This window comes from Macaca nemestrina, chromosome 4 (genome assembly GCF_043159975.1).
Source record: "Macaca nemestrina isolate mMacNem1 chromosome 4, mMacNem.hap1, whole genome shotgun sequence".
In the NCBI taxonomy this organism is placed as follows: domain Eukaryota; kingdom Metazoa; phylum Chordata; class Mammalia; order Primates; family Cercopithecidae; genus Macaca; species Macaca nemestrina.
In genome coordinates, this window is record NC_092128.1 from 74520099 (window position 1) to 74542207 (window position 22109).

At 36.1% G+C, this 22109-nt stretch overlaps 1 protein-coding gene across 19 annotated transcripts in view; it reads left to right on the top strand.

Moving 5' to 3' along the window:
• LOC105475534 (protein phosphatase 1 regulatory subunit 9A) overlaps positions 1-22109 on the top strand; it is a 391847-nt gene that overhangs the window by 39988 nt on the left and 329750 nt on the right. The window lies entirely within an intron of this gene.

Consider the following 22109-nt stretch of genomic DNA (forward strand, 5'->3'; position numbering starts at 1 on the left):
GAACCAGCTGGTTTATTCTGTCTGATTTGGGCTTCTAGATGCCATGCCTGGAAAGTTTGTAGAAGAACATAGTACTAGGGCCTGCCTTTTTTGAAGTGTAATTTAGAAGCCAATATAACTAGGAACCTTAATTGGACAATCTCTACTTTGTTATGGAGGCACTGTGTAGAGTGAGTTGCATCTAACAGTCAGGTGAAAATCCCATAGTCAGAATCATGGTTTAAGGATATGACACAGTGGTCAATTTTACCTTACTTTTTTCAGGTCATGTGTCTAGATGATCTCACTTCAGTTAATTTTACAGGAAATTGATTAATACTCATTTGCATATTTTATTTCTTTTTCTTTAGTCAGAAAACACTTAAAATCCATAGGATTTAGCCTGTACATATTGACTGTCAGACTTTAGGCATATATTATTTGGGGATGATGGAATACAAAGACCTACATGATTGATTATGTAATTCAAATTTACTTTCTGTGTTCTGAAGATGCCACTTCACTGTACTAACAATATTTTGACTTGATCTTAGTTACTGTATTTTAAATGCTTGCACAAAATGCAAGGTAAGGGCAAGATGTCTGTTTACTGTTTGAACTGTTGTCATCCTAAGATAAATATGTGGAATTTTGGCTCATTTTTTATATCACTGCATTGATCTGGTGTGCCCTACCTCTGAGAACTGTATTTGTATCTTTGAATCACTTTCTTATGAATTCTGTGTTCTATTATTTGTATCCTTTTCTTATTGTTGTTAGTAAATACTAAAAGCCCAATGGTCAGACATTCTATCTTTTTAATTTTTTTCTTTGAGGATTTGGCACAGTACTTGAATACGGTTGTTATAACCTTTTAAGTGAAAGTTGTTACTTTATAGAAAGGTCTGCTTGCAGGCCATGGAGCCAGGAATGGATATGCTCACCCTCTGGAGCTGGTCTGGTGAAGACACATCACCCTTGCTTCCAGGGACAGATATTGGCTTGCACTGCCGACCATCAGTGCTGGACACTCCTTTATCAAACTCCAGAATTGCTACCTCTGGAAACGGAATGTAGTTTTACCACCCTGTCCTGCATTCCTGTGGTCCTAGCTTCTTCTCATCACCAGCTTCTGTTGAAAATCTGTGGGTCCTTGGATTAGTTGACTGGGCCTATATCCTGAGCCTAAGTCCTAGCTACAAGGAAGGTTGAGCGACCAAGTATGTTGTGTTTCTACAGCTACAGTGAAGAGTGGGCTCTGCCTCATGAAGTAAGAGATTCTTCAAATGCAGAAAGTGGGTTCAGATGCTGGGTTCTGAACAGTGCTTTCTCTGGGAGCAGTAGCTGCATTCCCAGAGAGCTGTAAAGTGACACTACTAGAAGGGAAGAGAAGCTTTCAGAACCTGTAGTACCACAGTACAGGTGTCACTTATGTTGAGAAGAGTTCCAGTACATATTTTGAGAGGCAGATTGGTGCTAATTTATAGTTTTTGCTGTGTTTAATGTTTTGAGTATATACGATAGTGACTTAGAATTTGTAATAAGTTTCATGAAAAAACAAACCAGAAGGTGAAACAATAGGGGAAAATATGTATGCTAATAAAAGGTGCAGGTCAGAACAGTAAGACGAAAGCTTGTTTGCAAAAGTGTAGCCTCCTGATGGGATTGACACTTATAGCCAGGTAGTCAGGTCCTTTTGGGTGAGGTTTGGGGAGGCCTGAGTGAAATACTGAGTCCGGCAGTGTGACTAAGTCTGTTTTATTACTCAAATAATGGGCCCATCCACCTGATGCTCAGCTCTGTATACAGTCCATCCAGGTCTCCTGATGTCATGTTGTCCTTTTCCCATGCCACCTTGTAATCCCATGATGGGTTCTCCTTCCCAAGAGCAGGTCTTTCATATTCAGTGTGGGTCCGTAAGAATAGATTGGTATGGCTGGGGGCGGTGGCTCACGCCTGTAATCCCAGCACTTTGGGAGGCCGAGGCGGGTGGATCACGAGGTCAGGAGATCGAGACCATCCCGGCTAACACGGTGAAACCCTGTCTCTACTAAAAATACAAAAAATTAGCCGGGCGTGGTGGCGGGCGCCTGTAGTCCCAGCTACTCAGGAGGCTGAGGCAGGAGAATGGCGTGAACTCGGGAGGTGGAGCTTGCAGTGAGCCGAGATTGAGACTCTGTCTCAAAAAAAAAAAAGAAAAAAAGAATGTATTGGTATATATTATAATAAGTAATGAGTGAATTAATTGTAAATTTGGAACATGATGATCATGATGAATTAGAAACCTGTCGCTTAGAAACCTATGGTTTCACTTAGAAAACACTACATACTGCTCTGCTCAACCTTCCTTGTAGCTAGGACTTAGGCTCAGGATATAGGCCCAGCTAACTAATCCAAGGGCCCACAGATTTTCAACAGAAGCTGTAGATGAGAAGAAGCTAGGACCACAGGTATTCAGGATGAATTAGAAACCTGGTACAGTGGTGGGGCAGGAGTAGGGAGGGACAGGCCAAATGTGCACGTTAGAGTTATCTGGCAAACTCTAACCACTTGTACTTTATATACCATAATGGAGTGTTTTTGTTTTTACATTTTCCCTCTTCATTCCTATGTTCTCCCCATTCCCCCATCACGCCCATTCTTAGCAGCAGGTTTCTATTTGAGTATCCTCTAAGTAGCTAGTGGTCATATGCCTGAAGTTGGTTTGCCAGTCACTGCGAGGGGGCAGAGGGATGCGTACCATGATGCATTTTCCCAAAGAAGCTGATGATTTAGTTTCCAGGCTAGCGTACAGAAGCTTATTTAACTTACTATGTCTCTGAGATATACTAAGGGGTAGAAAGGAAGTGTAGCTAGCTTTCCCCTCTCTTTCCAAGTTACGTGGTTAGTCCCAGGCATAATTTTGAAGTAAATAAAATCCATCTTTTGCATCTTGTAACTTCTCTTTGTGCATTCTGGTAATCCTTTTCTCATGCTTCTGGCATTTATAGCATACTTGAAACTCTGGGCTCCATGGTCTTTCAGAACTTTTCCAGGTTTAAACGGAGAGCTCTGGGGACAATATATTTCCGAAGAGAGAGAAAGGCTAAGTACTCCAATTCTTATTATTCATTTTGTGTCAAGGGTATATATATCACTACACCAAAACCCTGGGGCTAACTTGCAACCTTAATGTTCCTTAGAAAACTTTGGCCTTAACATTCTGGTCCAAGCATGGCCTAATGTTTTTACCTTTGTTTCTGTTAAACACATCTGGGATAAGCCAGCATTTTCAAAAAGAAATTCTTAAAAACCAAGGGAGAATGGTAAGAAAAATATTTTTTAAAACCGACAAATGCATTACAGAGGTTTGCCCATTTCTATCCAGTTTTGATTCGCCTTAGCAGAGCAGGTTTGAGGGATTTTGCCTTTGTGTGAGCTTTGCTGGATTTACATGGAGCTGACTCAAGGGCTAGCACTTGCTTTTGGGAGTTGAAATGTCAGTTTTCTCAAAACTCTCATATGCCTTTTGGTTTCTACACTCGCAGACTTCTACCATTCGCCCACTTGTGCAGGGAGGAGGAGGAGGAGCAATGAAAGGTGAATTTCATGAGGACTATTGTATTAAGAAGTATAATACTCAAATGTCTTGCTGGGTCTGATATTGGAGGTATGAAGCAGGGAATGGAATACTTAGATCATGTCAAGGAGGGCATAAAATAGGGTCCTCAGAATTGGATGCAAGTGTTGTGGCCCCCATATAAAACAAGAACGGGATTTACGCAAAGTAGAAGGCTACTCTGACTTATTTTAGAGACTATGAAGCCTCTATTGGGCTAGTTAGCAGCTCAGACAGTGGTGGGAGTTTATCCAAGTATGCGGAACCTTTTAATGACAGCCCTGTGAAAGGACACACAGCTCTGGAAAGCTTCCTAATGGAGCAGGAACCTCACCTGGGGGCTGATGGGGTGGTAATGGAGGAAACAAGTTAGAGAGCCCTAGGGGAGGTGAATCATAGGGTGTGATGTTGAGATAGTTTGCCCCTTTCCACTGAGCCACTTCTCTACTAAGGTTGTCTTCTGGCTAGTAAAGGAGGCATTTCAAAATGGTTCATGCTTCAAAATGACATGTTTTCTTTCCCCAGTAAAACAGTTCTGTTTTTGTTTTTCTTTTTTTGAATGGTTACTTTGTTTTGAACTTTTCTGCTTTTCTTATTTTTTCAGAAGCAGCTATTCTCAAACTTTTTGGTGTCAAGACCCCTTTACCTAAAAATTATAGAAGATCCCAAAAACACTCTGTCTAGGTGAATTACATCTATTGCACAAGAAGAATAAGTTAGATTTCTATGGAAAGTAACTGTCTCTACTGTTTTGCCTGTTTACTTATCTTCAGTAATGTATACCTTGTTCCTCTCAAAAACTTGAAATAGGATGAGTGAAATTTCTGTAATTCTTGGAATATGAAATTTATATATAGTTTGGTATAGTTCAGAGAGCTGAATTGCTTAGCTGGGAATAGTTGACTAGGCCAGCTCTTTTTTTATGTTCATTTCTATGTAAGCAGGATTCTGCTTCTGGGATCTCTTTTCTGTTGGGATGCATTATTTGCTTTATTTCTATGTCACAAACTGATTTTGTCAACTTTTATAGTTTTGTACATTTGGTATCATATAGGGCAAGTTTTCTCATCTGTTCTTCATTAAGAGAGCTCTTCTTAGCCCTTTGTTCTGTGTAATTTAGAATTAGCCTGTGCTATTGCTCATAAAACTTTTTTCTTTCAGTTTGATTGGAATTTCTTTTTTTTTTTTTTTTTTTTTTTGAGACGGAGTCTCGCTCTGTCACCCAGGCTGGAGTGCAGTGGCCGGATCTCAGCTCACTGCAAACTCCGCCTCCCGGGTTCACGCCATTCTCCTGCCTCAGCCTCCCGAGTAGCTGGGACTACAGGCGCCTGCCACCTCTCCCGGCTAAGTTTTTGTATTTTTAGTAGAGACGGGGTTTCACTGTGTTAGCCAGGATGGTCTCGATCTCCTGACCTCGTGATCCGCCCGTCTCGGCCTCCCAAAGTGCTGGGATTACAGGCTTGAGCCATCGCGCCCGGCTTGATTGGCATTTCATTGAATCGGTAGATTAAATTTGAGAGAATTTTTTTTTTTTTTTTTTTTTTTTTTTTTTGAGACGGAGTCTCATGCTGTTGCCCAGGCTGGAGTGCAGTGGCGCGATCTCGGCTCACTGCAAGCTCCGCCTCCTGGGTTCACGCCATTCTCCTGCCTCAGCCTCCTGAGTAGCTGGGACTACAGGCGCCCGCCACCGCGCCCAGCTAATTTTTTGTATTTTTAGTAGAGACGGGGTTTCACCGTGGTCTCGATCTCCTGACCTTGTGATCCGCCCGCCTCGGCCTCCCAAAGTGCTGGGATTACAGGCTTGAGCCACCGCGCCCGGCCGAGAGAATGTTTAAAATAATGAATTTTCCGGTCCTTGGCTAAGATCATACTTTTCTATCTTTTTGAGTCTTCTTTAATATATTTATTACATAAGTTATTATACAATTTTTGTTTAAAATGTTTTTTGCTACTGTTGTGGATAGTGTCTTCTTTTTGTCCATGAATTAAAAGGCAATTACTTTTTTAAAAAATCATTTTTCTGAGACAAGATCTCACTTTGTTACCCAGGCTGGAATGTAGTGGTGCAATAAATGACTCACTGCAGCCTCAACTTTCCTAGACTTCAGTGATCTTCCCACCTCAGCCTCCCCTAGCAGTTGGGACCACAGGCATGTGCCACCTCACTGGGCCAATTTTTGTACTTTTGGTAGAGATGAGGTTTTGCCATGCTGCCCAGGCTGGTCTCGAACTCTTGGGCTCAAGGGATCCGCCCACCTCAGCCTCCCAAAGTGCTGGGATTACAGGTGCCCAGCCTGAAAGGCAATTAATTTTTGAATAGTAACTTTCTTAGAACTTCTGGGTTGTTATTAATTTTAAAAATTTGCCTGCAGATTTCAGATTTTCTAAATAGGTGACTGTATAGTATTCCAATAATGATAGTTTGTTTGTTAGAAAAGAAAAAAAAATGCCTATACTTTTGTCTTTTTTCTTCTTTGTCTTACTTGGACCTTCTTTAAAATATTAACCAAAGGTGAGAGTAGTGGACATTTTTGTCTTGTTTCTGATTTTAATGTTAATTATTTTAATATTTTATTATTATATATGGCATTTGGTGTTAATTTTTGTCAGGTATATTTGATCAGGTTAAGGAAGTTCTCTTCAATTGCCATTTATTTATTTGCTATGTGTTAAAAAATTGTGACTGGGTATTGAATTTCATTGAACTTTTAAAATACATCTATATAGACATGATCATATAAGATTTCTCCTTTAATGATATTAATAGGTACTTTTCATGTTAAACCACTTGAATTCATGGGATAAATCTTTGTTGTATTTTATGTTTTAATTCACTGGCTGATCATATTTGCTAATATTTTCTTCAGAGTTTTGCATCGATGGTCGAGTGAGATAGACCCATAATTTTTCTTCCTCCTACTGTCCCTCTGGGTTTTGGTATAAGGGTTATACCAGTCTCATAGAATGACCTGAGGAATGTTTTCATATCTTAGGTTTTCTGAAAGAGTTTTTGTAATACTAGATTGGTTTGTTCTTTGAGTGCTTCATTCAGTTTCCTCTCAGACCATTTAGGACTTTTTTTTTTTTTTTTTTTTTTTTTGCATTATGAGTTTTAAATTTTTCATTCAACTTCTTTGAAGATTATAGCACTCAACTTTAAAACCTTTTTTTTGAGTTAATTTTGGTAATGTTATATATTTTTTCTTTTTAAATTATTATTATACTTTTAAGTTCTGGGATACATGTGCAGAATGTGCAGGTTTGTTACATAGGTATACATGTGCCATGGTGGTTTGCTGCACCCATCAATCCGTCACCTACATTAGGTATTTCTCCTAATGTTATCCCTCCCCTAGTACCCCACCCCCAGGCCCTGGTGTGTGATGTTCTCCTCCCTGTGTCCATGTGTTCTCATTGTTCAACTCCCTCTTATGAGTGAGAACATGCGGTGTTTGGTTTTCTGTCCTTGTGTTAGTTTGCTGAGAATGATGGTTTCCAGCTTCATCCATGTCCCTGCAAAGGACATGAACTCATCCTTTTTTCTGGCTGCATAGTATTCCATGGTGTATATGTGCCAAAATTTCTTTATCCAGTCTACCATTGATAGGCATTTGGGTTGGTTCCAAGCTTTTGCTATTGTGAATAGTGCTGCAATAAACATATGTGTGCATGTGTCTTTATAGTAGAATGATTTATAATATCCTTTGAGTATATCCCCAGTAATGGGATTGCTGGGTCAAATGGTATTTCTGGTTCTAGATCCTTGAGGGATCACCACACTATCTTCCACAATGGTTGAACTAATTTACACTCCCATCAACAGTGTAAAAGCATTCTTATTTCTCCACATCCTCTCCAGCATCTGTTGTTTCCTGACTTTTTAATGATCGCCATTCTAACTGGCATGAGATGGTATCTCACTGTGGTTTTGATTTGCATTTCTCTAATGACCAGTGATGCTGAGCTTTTTTCATACATTTGTTGGCCACATAAATGTCTTCTTTTGATAAGTGCCTGTCCATATCCTTCACTCACTTTTTGATGGGGTGGTTTGTTTTTTTCTTGAAAATTTGTTTAAGTTCCTTGTAGATTCTGGATATTAGCCCTTTGTCAGATGGATAGATTGCAAAAATTTTCTCCCATTCTGTAGATTGTCTGTTCACTCTGGTGATAGTTTCTTTTGCTGTGTAGAAGCTCTTTAGTTTAATTAGATCCCATTTGTCAATTTTGGCTTTTGCTGCCATTGCTTTTGGTGTTTTAGCCATGAAGTCTTTGCCCATGCCTATGTCCTGAATCGTATTGCCTCGGTTTTTTTCTAGGGTTTTTATGATTTTAGGTCTTACATTTAAGTCTTTAATCCATCTTGAGTTAATTTTTGTGTACGGTGTAAGGAAGGGATTCAGTTTCAGTTTTCTGCATATGACTAGCCAGTGTTCAGAACACCATTTATTAAATAAGGTATCCATTACCCATTGCTTGTTTCTGTCAGGTTTGTTAAAGATCAGATGGTTGTAGATATGTGGCATTATTTCTGAGGCTTCTGTTCTGTTGCATTGGTCTATATATGTGTTTTGGGTAGCAGTACCATGCTGTTTTGGTTACTGTAGCCTTGAAGTATAATTTGAAGTCAGGTAGCATGATGCCTCCAGCTTTGTTTTTTTTTGCATAGGATTGTCTTGACTATATGGGCTCTATTTTGGTTCCATGTGCAACTTAAAGTAGTTTTTTCTAATTCTGTGAAGAAAGTCAATGGTAGCTTGATGGGTATAGCATTGAATCTATAAATTACTTTGGGCAGTCTGGCCATTTTCATGATACTGATTCTTCCTATCCATGAGCATGGAATGTTTTTCCATTTGTTTGTGTCCTCTCTTATTTTCTTGAGCAGTGGTTTGTGGTTCTCCTTGAAAAGATCCTTAACATCCCTTGTGAATTGTATTCCTAGGTATTTTATTCTGTTGGTAGCAATTATGAATGGGAGTTCACGTATGATTTGGCTGTTTGTCTCTTGTTGGTGTAGGATTGCTTGTAATTTTTGCAGATTGACTTTGTATCCTGAGACTTTGCTGAAGTTGCTTATCAGCTTAAGGAGATTTTGGACTGAGATGATGGGGTTTTCTAAATATACAATCATGTAATCTACAAACAGAAACAATTTGACTTCCTGTCTTACCTATGTGAATACCCTTTATTTCTTTCTCTTGCCTGATTGCCCTGGCCAGAACTTTCAATAGTAGGTTGAATAGGAGTGGTGAGAGAGGGCATCCTTGTCTTGTGCTGGTTTTCAAAGGGAATACTTCCAGTTTTGGGCCATTCAGTGTGATATTGGCTGTGGGTTTTTTTTTCTTCTATTTTACTTTTTTTGTTGTTTTTCTTATTTTGATGCTTAGCTCATTAATTTTCAGCCTTTCTTTTTTTCTAACACAAGATTTTAAGACTAAATTTTACTGCTTAGCTCACAAGTTTTTATATTAGTATGTTGTCATTATTTTTGTGTTTTCTGATTTCTGTTGTTTACTCCTTTGGCCGTGAATTATTTGTAAGTATTAATTTTTTTACTGACAGTTTTTTACTAATGTATTTTGAAGCTCTTTGTTAAGTATATATAAGTTTAGAGTTATGTCTTCCTTTATAATTTTAAAAGTCATTCTTTCCTTATGTAGGTATATGCCATTTCCTTATTTCTACTTATAGTCTGTATGTTGGATGCAAATATAGCTACATTAGCTTTTCTTGAAGGCCTCTTTTAAAGTCTTTTCTTTGCAATATTTTTGTGTCCTTATTTTTTAGGAATCTCTTATGAACAGCATATCAATAGATATCTTAAAAATTCAGACTTTTAAAGATAACAGGGTATTTGGTTCACTTAGATATATCATAATTATTAATATATTTGTGATTATTTTTAGCATTTTTATGTAACATTTCCAGTTTTTTTTTTTTTTTCTCATTTTTGGTGATTTTTTTGAGTTTTTCCTTCTCATTTGTTTTGTCCCCTTCAGTAGCAGGCAGCTTAGTCATTTTTAAAATTGTTTATTCTGTTATTTTAGAATATGTGTTTGTAAATATGCGTGTGTGTGTGTGTGTGTATGTATATGCCCACATATATTTGTATTTATATATGTGTATCTTAACAAAGTCTACAGTTATTCAATATTCTTATCTCCTTGTGAACCATTTAGGTCATTTTTGTTATTCTGCTTTCTGTGTTTACAAAATTGCTCATATTTAGATTTTTTAAAAAAACTTGCTGAATCAGATAATTCTTACTGTCAATAATACAACTATTGTTCATTTTCATTTACACACCTGTTTTTCTGTTTTTTTTCACTGTTTATTCATGTGTCACAGATTTTTCTCTAGTATTACTTTCCTTTTTCCTGAAGTGTACATCTTTTAAGAAAGGATTATTAAGCTGTCTCATTTTTTTGTCTGAAATCTTATGCTCACTCTTAACTGTAAATAGCACACTATCTGATCTGTTCAAAAGAAAACATAAATAGTAAGATAAACTTAGTATAAAATTTTACTTCTTGAAATATCTATCAAAGAATAATGATTTGTGTATTATCTATTGCTTTGTTTTATCCATACTCCTATACTCTGTATAATGATTTGTGTATTATCTATTGCTTTGTTTTATCCATACTCCTATACTCTTCTTGTGACATGGATAATCAAGAATAACCTGTAGGAGATTCAGAATCTTTTTTTTCCTGTTACAAATTGGTCCAAAATAGTTATCCTATTTCTTTTGATTCCCACTGGATAGTACTTTCTTGCTTGCTCTAATTGCTGTTCTAAAAAATGTCTGAACTTGACTTGTTAATTTTCTTTAGTTCCCTTAACTGTCTGGGCACTGAAACAGGTATAGCTGTTCTCAATGCATTCTCACTTGTCACAAATTTGTTATTTTGTACGGTTTAAAAATCAGTGCTTATTTGAAGCAGAACTCGGACTTAGGAGTTCTTCATTTGCATATTTGTAGTTCTCACACTGTGATAACTTGCATGACTAAGTGTCACTAAATTCTACCAGTATCCTATAAGCTTGCCGCATTTTCTGTGTCGGTCCTGATAGAGACTTTGGGGCCAGTATTGTTTGAGTTGGGGAAGTTTAGGTGTTCTGTGCCCCTGTTGTAGGATGAGAGCTCCTGTCTTGCTTTCTGTGTTTGGTTACCTGTCTTCATGATTACCTGGACAACTTTAACTGGGATCTCGCTATCTGCTGCCAGGCTTGCCTGCCTACTTGCCTACCTGCCAGCCTGTACCTGTGACAGTGTTGTTCACTCTATCCTGTTACCTGACACTATGTTCTCCAGTTACTGCTGGCCCCTAGCTTGGTTGGATTTTTTTCATCAGTGATGCTGGTTGGACAGACTTCCAAGGAAAACATTTCTGTAGAGGCATGTTTAATTTTCTCAGACAGCCCATTTTGTTGGTAGTTGAACCCTTGGTTCTAAAGTACCAGTGAGCATTTCAGAAAGGACACAAGCTTTCAAGAGAAAATTAGCTGCAATTAAGAATCTTCTTTTTATTGTAAACATATTGAGTGTTAATATTCTTTGGTTCTAGTTTATTTCTAAGCAAAAACTTGTGTGCCATAGGAGTAGAATTTTAGATCTTTTATTTTATATGTAAAGATTGATTTCTTAACTTTATTCATTTTGAATTTCATATTATTCTATTTAATTTATCTAAACAAATGGATTATTTTCCTACAGTACTGAAATGCTACCTCATTGATTTATTTCATTTTCTGGTTGTTACCTGGTGATTAATTTCTGTAAATCAACAGAAGTAATATGAGTATACTATAATATGATTGTACTGTAATATGATTGAACAAGATTTAATATTAGGAAAATTTATAAATTAATGCAGTGGTGGCAAGAAAGTGTTTTCTAGAATATTCATTTTTATCCCTATGAGCTTTACTTTCAAGTATAAAGACAAATGCTAGCATTAAATGCATTATATTTCTTCAAATAATTTTGTTATCGAATTGGTATCTTGAAGTAATTTCTTTCTTCTGAATTCTAATATCTAGTTTCTGAATACCCACTTTTTACTTAGAGTAAAAAAAGAAAATGATATAATTCTAACACTTCAGAAGACTGAGGTGGAAGGATCACTTGAGGCCAGGAGTTCAAGACCAGCTTGGACAAAATAGCAAAACCCCCATCTCTACAACAACAAAAAATTAGCTGGGTGTGGTGGGACACACTTGTAGTCATAGATACTTGGAAAACTGAGGCAGGAAGAAGCTTGAGCTCAGGAGTTGGATACTAGCTTAGGAGTTGAAGGCTGCGGTGAGCCATGATTGTGCTACTGCACTCCAGCCTAGGCAACAGAGTGAGACCTTGTCTCCTAAGGAAAAAAAAGTAGTATGTAGAGATGGTCAACTCCCCGAAGGCAAATCTTACTATTATTTTTAATTTCATAGTTGCTGGCTCAGTGCCTACCTACAGTGCATAGTCAGTCCTCCATTAATGTTTTGAATAGAAATCAACCAGATGAGCTAGCATTAAAGTTTAGATTCAAAATTTTCATTTATCAAAATTGCAGAAATATAGGTAATTATAAGATAACTGCATACTGAATTAATTTATATCCAGATATAAATGTACATGATCAGCTTGATCAGTTTTCCTTTTCACAAAGGAAGTGTTAAACCTCGGGCCGGGCGCGGTGGCTCAAGCCTGTAATCCCAGCACTTTGGGAGGCCGAGACGGGTGGATCACGAGGTAAGGAGATCAAGACCATCCTGGCTAACATGGTGAAACCCCGTCTTTACTAAAAAATACAAAAAACTAGCCGGGTGAGGTGGCGGGCGCCTGTAGTCCCAGCTACTCGGGAGGCTGAGGCAGGAGAATGGCGTGAACCTGGGAGGCGGAGCTTGCAGTGAGCTGAGATCCGGCCACTGCACTCCAGCCCGGACGACAGAGAGAGACTCCGTCTCAAAAAAAAAAAAAACCCCAAAAAACCGAAAGTGTTAAACCTCAAAGTGGTTTTTAGTATAAATGGGGCTTATGGCAGAGTTCTCTGCCATAATTTCACATCTTATTTTGCAACAAGTGAAAAATTTGTTTCCCTGTGTTCTTTATTTTAAAGCTACACTACAGTTTTATTGGTTAATAATAGACTTATTCTGATGGCACTGCATCAGATAGTTGAAGGGAAGACACAGTTTTTGCCTCAGTCACTCCTATGCTGTACAGTATAAAGCCATAGGACACCTGGACTTCAGTCTACCTGCTTGGGTATCATGCTTGACAGGGGTTAAAACTTAAAGTTCCTTATCTCTTAACCATTTTTATGTTTCTGAGTTCAACCCTGTTAAGATTACTGACAACATTCTTGGAAGACTGTGTCCTAAGGAAGGAAGAATTTTGAAAATAAATGATTCTGTTAGATAGAATGGGAGAAAAGAAGATTCTTGGAGTACATATGGGAGGATGAAAGCCAGAATTTTAGGGAGTTATCAGGAAGCAAAAGTAAGTGTGACTAGATTGGCAGGTATGGCTGGAACTGGGTTCCAAAGCTTAGGGAAGGGAGATGATTTTTAATTCCTTTTCCAAATGCTGACTGTTACCTTTGAAATTATAGGATTTGTGAGCAAACTTCCATCTTTTAACAAAATAAGGAATCAGTATTATTCTTTCTGTTGATTTCATGGAGCTATACAATGACTAACTTTGATGGAGTTAAAAATTGGTACCTGAGATATCCTACTTAGCCCACTTTACTGTACAACCTTCTTTCTTCACACTTCTTTTTGTAGAAACGACAGGAATAGTAGGCAGTAAGCCATACTAACTAAAGCAATTTTAATTGTTTTTCTACCTTTGACTAACTAGGTATGAGAAAGCAAGTATATATTTGATAGGCCTGCTATCATGATTTCTGGGTAGAAATTTCTTAAACAGCTTTCTAATCTACTCATTTTTAGATTAGAAAGTGGCTTAGTGGTAAGGTACTAGTGTTAGACCCTTATTCTTTATTAATCATTAATCAGTTTCAAATGTGGATTTTAAGTACCCCTTGAGGACAAGACATAATGTGTATTTTGTGTGCAAAAAAAGCCTAAACTGTGGTTGTTGGTCTCAGTAGATCCAGTACTTGCCTAAAACATAATAAAACTAGTTAAATTTTCTGAATGATTTGCTAGAAGGAGTTTGTGTATGGATAGTTTCTCACTTCCAAACCACTTGCCTAAATGTCACTTCCTTGGAGACCTCCCCTGTTCTGCAGTTTAAATTAGCTTCTCAGGCTCTAACATATCACTCTTTTTATTTCCAGAGTGTAATTTATCATTACCTGATGTTTCTTCTTCATTTATTTTTCTCATATTGGAACTTATAGGTTCCGGGATAGTAGAGCCATTGTCTATCTCATTCACCTCTTTATTCCCAGGGCCTAGGCCACTGCCTAGCACATGGCAGGTACGCAAAAAATGTTCACCAAGTGAATGTATACATTTTCTTACTCTCACCTTCTTTTTTCTTTTTTGGTTACTGTTATTTGTTAGAGTTACTATGTTGTCATTTGTTAGAGTTATTATGGGAATACGAAATAGGTGGGCCCTAAAAAATAACAAATGGCCGTATCACATCAGGGCTTTGAGGTAAATATAGTTTCATTAAGTCATCAGCAATGTTTTTTTTTTTTGTTTGTTTTTTTTTTTTTTTTGAGACGGAGTCTCGCTCTGTCGCCCAGGCTGGAGTGCGGTGGCGCGATCTCGGCTCACTGCAAGCTCCGCCTCCCGGGTTCACGCCATTCTCCTGCCTCAGCCTCCCGAGTAGCTGGGACTACAGGCGCCCACAACCGCGCCCGGCTAATTTTTTGTATTTTTAGTAGAGACGGGGTTTCACCGTGGTCTCGATCTCCTGACCTTGTGATCCGCCCGCCTCGGCCTCCCAAAGTGCTGGGATTACAGGCGTGAGCCACCGCGCCCGGCCAAGTCATCAGCAATGTTAAATTAAGCTTTGAGATTGTATTCGCTTTCTTGTTACATTATATATTTATTTTCATTCATTAAAAATTGTAACTTGGCTAAAATCTCAGACTGTATAAACAATTCCTTTTTAAAATGGATTTGGTTATTTTCAAAGAAAAGATACATTTTCTGTATCACTGCTTAAATTTCCTTAAGAGGTTTTATGATAATTAAACTTAAAATACCAAAGATGGATATGGTTACATATTTTGCTGATTTCAAAGTTTGGAGAATAGTTAATGAACAACTACTAGAAAGTTAATAGAAATAGTTAATGGACAACCGTTTGAATGTAGGAATAAAATTTTCATTTATTTATTTATATCCAAACTAATGATAATGGAAGGACAACTCTAGACTTAGTTTGGATGTAAATGAAAAAGCACAAAATGTTTCAAGATTAGTATTTCATTTTACCTATGGAAAGAATCATTTTCTTAGATTTGTCAAGTTACTTAGTTACTCGGTATTTAATAACCACCTATAGTTGGAGGATTCTATGAATTCAGAAATAGTCACCTCTAAAGCCTGTCATTAAATTTGCTTTATTTAATGTGATGTGTTTGGTGTTTTCTGAGCAATAGTGGTTGTGGACATATAAAAATGAAAAGATTATTTTGATTTAAAAAATTAATATTAAATTTATTAATGTTACAGATTCAAACACCTAGTTTTGTCTTTGGCTTCTAAGTTCTATTTATAAAGCACATTATTCTTTTATAAATATATCAAATTTTAAACATTTAAGGGTTTTTGAATGATATTTAGTCATTTACAAATTTAACCACAAAACTATAAATTTAATATATTTGATTTTTAATTTTCTGAGAATTGATATACATTTTATGCATGTTACAAATTAAACTTACAAATATAGTGACTATAATGTTCTCTTAAATATGTCAATACTATGTTTAGTGCTAGTAAGATTTCTACTTATAATCACAAGTGTCAATCAGTTATTCAATTTTTAATTTTAATTGGGACTACAAGGAATTATTGTCCTGTCACTCTAATAGGTCATATTCTCTTATAAGTTACACATACTTAAAATATGATTGATTTTGTTATTATAAAATGTTAACAATATGAATTTGATTCTCCTAAATATTTCATATTTTAAATCTCCTCAGAATTATGTTATCCCAAGCAATTTTCTCAATTATTTGAGGCTGCATGAAGAATTTGAGCAAGATTTTTGTTAGTTCATTTAAGATATATCAAACTTTATTTATTGGTAACAGACATGTAATTAATTAATTTCTGCTTCACCATGTGGTCTATACCCCTATTCTATTCATTTGTAGAATGTTGTCTGTAATACTTGATTGGGTTTTGTACTTCTTTGGCTATTAAGATATTTAAATACATTTTCACCAAGCTTTAAAGATCCTAGAACTATATGGACTTCTTTCTCTCTCTCTCTCTCTCTCTCTCTCTCTCTCTCTCTCTCTCTCTCTCTCTTTTTTCTTGTTCTTTCTATCTGGCAGAAGCACAGAAATCTTACTGTTATTAAAATATCTGATTGAATTCTGGCACTCTCTTAAGACTGTTCAGTTATAATTTACAAGGTGATTCTACTGATGCTAAGTAAAACCGATTAGTGAAATCCTTTAGTCTTTTGACCCTTCTTCCAGCTTTGTGTGCGTCCTCTATGCTGGGGGGAGGGAGGGGAAAATAAGAGTTCTCTTAAAAAGTACACTGATACTAATCCTATAGTGTCCTTTATGTTATAAATGATAGCCTGTGTTCCTTTCAGTTTAGGTCAAAATAAAATGGAGAGAAAGCTCCTGAAACCCTTTTTGAAAGTAGGGATAGAAAAAGGAAATAACACTAAATGCCTACACCTTACCAGATGTTTTGCATAGACTATTTAATTTAAATTGATTTCATTCTTACCATAAACCTGCCAGGTAAGTAATATTAATCCCTCATAAAGTTTATTTACACATAAGGAAACTGTTATTCAGTAAAGTGAACTTTTCAGGGGTCATAAAACTATTAAGCGAAGGAGCCAAAATTTGAATCTAGATGTGTTTATTTTTTTAAAATCCAGATCTCTTTTTTTAATCCATATCTCCTTCGTCAGAAGGTAAATAAATGACAATAAAGTTAAAATTGTGTTCGTTTAAAAGATGTTGCTTGTGGCTATGTTTCTTTTCATTTGCTTGTTTTCCCTGCAGATATATTTAATAGAAAAGCAAAGAAAGTTCCAATGTGCTTTCTAAATCATCCCTATTGGTTTTGTAGACCCATTTATTGGCAGGAAAGATACATGTTTGTAGAACTCGCATCTGCTTTCAGGTTTCTATAGGCTTTTCTTTATGTAAATTAGTTTGAATAGGTAAAGGAGAGAATTGAGTAATGATATGATGTATTTAATCCGGAAGGAAAGATCGTAAATTCACTAACTTCCTGACTCTTATGTGTTCTCTTCTCCTTCCTCTGCTTTATAAGAAAACAAGACTGGTTAATAAAAACACAAAACTTATAAATAAAGTGACACATTTGCCTTAAAAGGGAAACTTGAACCTTAATGAGGGGTGGTTTATTTTTTCAGATAACTTGGGTGTCTTTTGGTTGTATTGAATGTTTTGTGCTTTTCAAAATGATACCATCACTAATAATATTAGCATTATTCTAATAACCCAGTAGGTTGCGTATACTAGGTATTATTCCCATTTCATTAATGAGTAAATAATAAAAAAAAACAATGGATAGCCTGAGTCACTGGGCCAGACAAATTCAGAGCCAAAAATCTATAATATTTTAAGTAAAATGTTATGTTTAAAAGACTGTGAGGTTCCTTATATGTATAAAATTGGATAGATTTAGGAGTTCTATCTGGTTATCTTTATAGGAAGTTGAAGTATTCAGAGTGAAGGTTATTTTTAGAAATGACTGGGTGCCCTTTTGCAAAAACTATTTTGAAATATTTATACTCATTGTAGTAGCACATAGTGCCAAATTAGGATACAAATATCCTTTTAGGCAGCAAATTACTATTTAAAGTATGAATTAAAGTATTTGGAAAATGTTTGCCCTTATCCTTGAACACATTCATGTTTTACTTGTGATTTGAACACAAATCCTAGAACAGATTTGTATTGGTACAGCCAATGTATTTGAGTGGAGCCCAAGTGTTGATATGTCGGAGGATGTTCATTTTACCTTATTTTTTAAAAATCAATATTGTTGACTATTTTATAAATAATTCAATGCCTACTGTGTGCCTAAAAGTATTCTATGAGAAATGTATTGAATCTACTTTTTGAATCTTCATTGGGTTTTGAAATAGAAACTTTGGAGTCAAATGAATTTTCTGGGATTCACTGTGTATCAGCTAATCCCATAGTCTTAATTTAAATCTTTTCAACATCAGGAGTGACAGGTTTTTTTTGGTGCAGGTCACCTGTGAATGGGTCCTTTATATAGAATGAGATTTTAAAAAATATTTGTTTATGTCTAATACATCCTCACATTAACTCATGGTATGTTTCTGGGTAGTTCACTGTCTCCAAATTTTATAAACCACAAAAATGTGCTGCTGCTGAGATGTCTGTAATTAATTATTTTTGTAAATATGTTTTGTCAACTCTGGTGCCTTAGCTGTTCTTAGATTTTTGAAGAACGTCCTGATGAAACAAAGTTCTCATATATTATTATATTGGATTGTCAGTTGAAACTAGTGGTTTTTTTAATTAAGAAAAAGACACTCAAAATTTTGAAAAATATTGTAAAATATTCAATAGTTTCCCCATGTTGTGAATGTATGACATATGACTCTAAATTGGATTTCTTTAACTTCTTTCTTATAAGAAAATCTCACTTTTCTTTTAAAGGAATGCAGAAATTGTTCCTTATAAGGAAAATATCTGGAGTTCTATTTATAAGCATATGGTATTCAACCAAAAAACTCATGTTGAAAATTCAGATAAATAGCAAAATCATGCATTAAAAAATACATTGAAATGATGCATGTGTAATCTAAAAAAATTAATATATATGAAATGCAGTAAATTCCACCTTAATTTTGGGCTTGATCTTGGGAGTCTGAGTGACTACAGTGTCATTGACTTGAGCATAAAAGGACTAAGTATATTACTGCTGGAGTCAAGTTTGCATATTAACACAGCTCCCTTTGAATTTCTGTATCTGTGGGTTTCGGTGTAGGCAGAAGACTTGCCACAGAATAACAGGATAATTCACAGTAGAAATTTCCTTTCCTGGATTTACTTTCTCTTCATACATGCTTTATCAGTAAAATGACTTACTTTTAAATATATGAAGTCACAGAATTTAAAATTCAAAATAGAAATTGCTTAAATACAGCAAAAAAAATCTTGTTATTCAAGATACTTGGGGAATCAAGCATTTGGGTTTATGAAACCACCTAGCCATAGAATATGAACAAACCATTCTCAAAATATTAAAATATATTTAACATGGAAACTTCTTTGAATAAGTAGTTTTTGTGTAAATGTGACATTTTAGGAATTTGAAATGAATTTTAGGTTTACCAGTTATGCCACACTTAACTTGGATTGGTGAAGCATGGAAATGAAAATTTCTTAATGAGACTTTCTAAATTTTAATATGATGGATAACTCAGTTTTAAACTATAGTTTCTATTTTTTATAGCAGCTTTATTGAGATATAATTCACATATCATAAATTTTTTAGTATACTTGCAGAATTGTTCAGCCATAATCAATTTTAGAAATTTCCATCACCCCATCCGTGGCTCACATTAGCCACAGGCAAGTGCTAATCATATGTTTTTTTCTGGATTGGCTTGTTCTGTACATTTTATGTAAATAGAATCATATACTATATAGTCTTCTGTGTCTTCTACCTTTCACCTAACAATGTTTTCATCCATGTTGCAGTGCATACCAATACTTCATTCCTTTTTGTTGTCAATTAATATTCATTGTATGGATATACATGTTGAGTTTCCCTTTTCAGAAATGCTTGGGACCAGAATGTTTTGGATTTTTGATTTTTTGAAGTTTTGAATATTTGCAATACTTTTTGTATCATACAAGCCTTTGTGACATTTTCAACAATATCTTTATACCAGATAGTAGAGAATAAGTAGAAAAACCACAGTGAGTGATGCACATAGGTCTTGACCTCATGTGGGGGCATTGTGGGGAACCTGGCATTGACATATCCCATTGGCATATCCACCTGCACATTGTGTGCCATTTTATTACCCTTTGTGTGAGTGTGTAGGGGAATAAGGGTGTGCAGGAAAATATATATTCCACCTGAAAAGGGTTGGAGGGGTCTTTTTTTTACTTGGGGAAACTGACTAAATTGTTTATTGTGCACCTGTGTTCTGAATGCAACTTCTCACTAGAAGTCAGGTGTAGGATATTCCATTTGTGGAGTTACATTAGTGCTCAGAATGTTTTGAATTTCTGGGTTAGGTTTGCCCAAACTATACCATATTTTATGTATCCATTTATCAGTTGAGAGATATTTGGGTAGTTTCCTCATTTTGGCTGTTATTAATAATGCTGCTGTAAACATTCATGTGGAAGTTTTTGCAGGGACATAGGCTTTCTTTTTTTTTTTAAGATAATTATCTGGGAGTATATGGTTAATATTTGAAAAGATTAATTTTACTGTTTTAAAATTATACTTTAAGTTCTGGGATACATGTGCAGAATGTGCAGTTTACATAGGTATACACGTGCCATGGTGGTTTGCTGCACCCATCAACCCGTCATCTACATTAGGTATTTCTCCTAATGCTATCCCTCACCTAACCACCCACCCTCTGACAGGCTCCGGTGTGTGATGTTCCCCTCTCTGTGTCCCTGTGATCTCATTGTTCAGCTCCCAATTACGAATGAGAACATGTGGTGTTTAGTTTTCTGTTCCTGTCATAGTTTGCTGTAAATGATAGTTTCTAGCTTCATCCATGTCCCTGCAAAGGACATGAACTCATCCTTTTTTCTAGCTACATAGTATTCCATGGTGTATATGTGCCACAATTTCTTTATCCAGTCTACCATTGATGGGCATTTGGCTTGGTTCCAAGTCTTTGCTATTGTGAACAGTGCTGTAATAAACATATGTATGAATGTGTCTTCATAGTAGAATGATTTGAGTATATACCCAGTAATGAGATTGCTGAGTCAAATGGTATTTCTGGTTCTAGATCCTAGAGGAATTGCCACAGTGTCTTTCAGAATGGTTGAACTAACTTACACTCCCACCAACAGTGTAAAAGTGTTCCTATTTCTCCACATCCTCTCCAGCATCTGTTGTTTCCTGACTTTTTAATAACTGCCATTCTAACTGGTGTGAGATGGTATCTCATTGTGGTTTTGATTTGCATTTCTCTAATGACCAGTGATGATGAGCTTTATTTCATATGTATGTTGGCTGCAAAAATATCTTCTTTTGAAAAGTGTCTGTTCATGTCCTTTGCCCACTTTTTGATGGGGTTGTTTGTTTTTTTCTTGAAAATTTGTTCAAGTTCCTTGTAGATTCTGGATATTAGCCCTTTGTCAGATGGATAGATTGCAAAAATTTTCTCCCATTCTGTAGGTTGCCTCTTCACTCTGGTGATAGTTTCTTTTGCTGTGCAGAAGCTTTTTAATTTAATTAGCTCTCATTTGTCAACTTTGGCTTTTGTTGCTATTGCTTTTGGCATTTTAGTCACGAAGTCTTTGCCCATGCCTATGTCTTGGATGGTACTGCCTAGGTTTTCTTCTAGGGTTTTTATGGTTTTAGGTCTTACATTTAAGTCTGTAATCCATCTTGAGTTAATTTTTGTATATGGTTTAAGTAAGGGGTCCAGTTTCAGTTTTCTGCATATGGCTAGCCAGTTTTCCCAACACCATTTATTAAATAGGGAATCCATTACCCATTGCTTGTTTCTGTCGGGTTTGTCAAAGATCAGATGGTTGTATGTATGGCATTATTTCTGAGGCCTCTTTTCTGTTCCATTGGTCTATATGTCTGTTTTGGGTAGCAGTACCACGCTGTTTTGGTTACTGTAGCCTTGTAATATAATTTGAAGTCAGGTAGTATGATGCCTCCAGCTTTGTGCTTTTTGCTTAGGAGTGTCTTGGCTATATGGGCTTTTTTTTTTTTTGATTTCATGTGAAATTAAGGTAGTTTTTTTCTAATTCTGTGAAGAAAGTCAATGGTAGCTTGATGGGGATAGCATTGAATCTATAAATTACTTTGGGCAGTATGGCCATTTTCACAATATTGATTCCTCCTATCCATGAGCATGGAATGTTTTTCCATTTGTTCGTGTCCTCTCTTATTTTGTTGAGCAGTGGTTTGTAGTTCTCCTTGAAGAGGTCCTTCACATTCCTTTAAGTTGTATTCCTAGGTAGTTTATTCTCTTTGTAGCAATTGTGAATGGGAGTTCACATATGATTTGGCTCTCTGTTTGTCTCTTATTGGTGGATAGTAATGCTTGTGATTTTTGCACATGGATTTTTTTATCCTGAGACTTTGCTGAAGTTGCTTTTCAGCTTAAGGAGATTTTGGGCTGAGATGATGG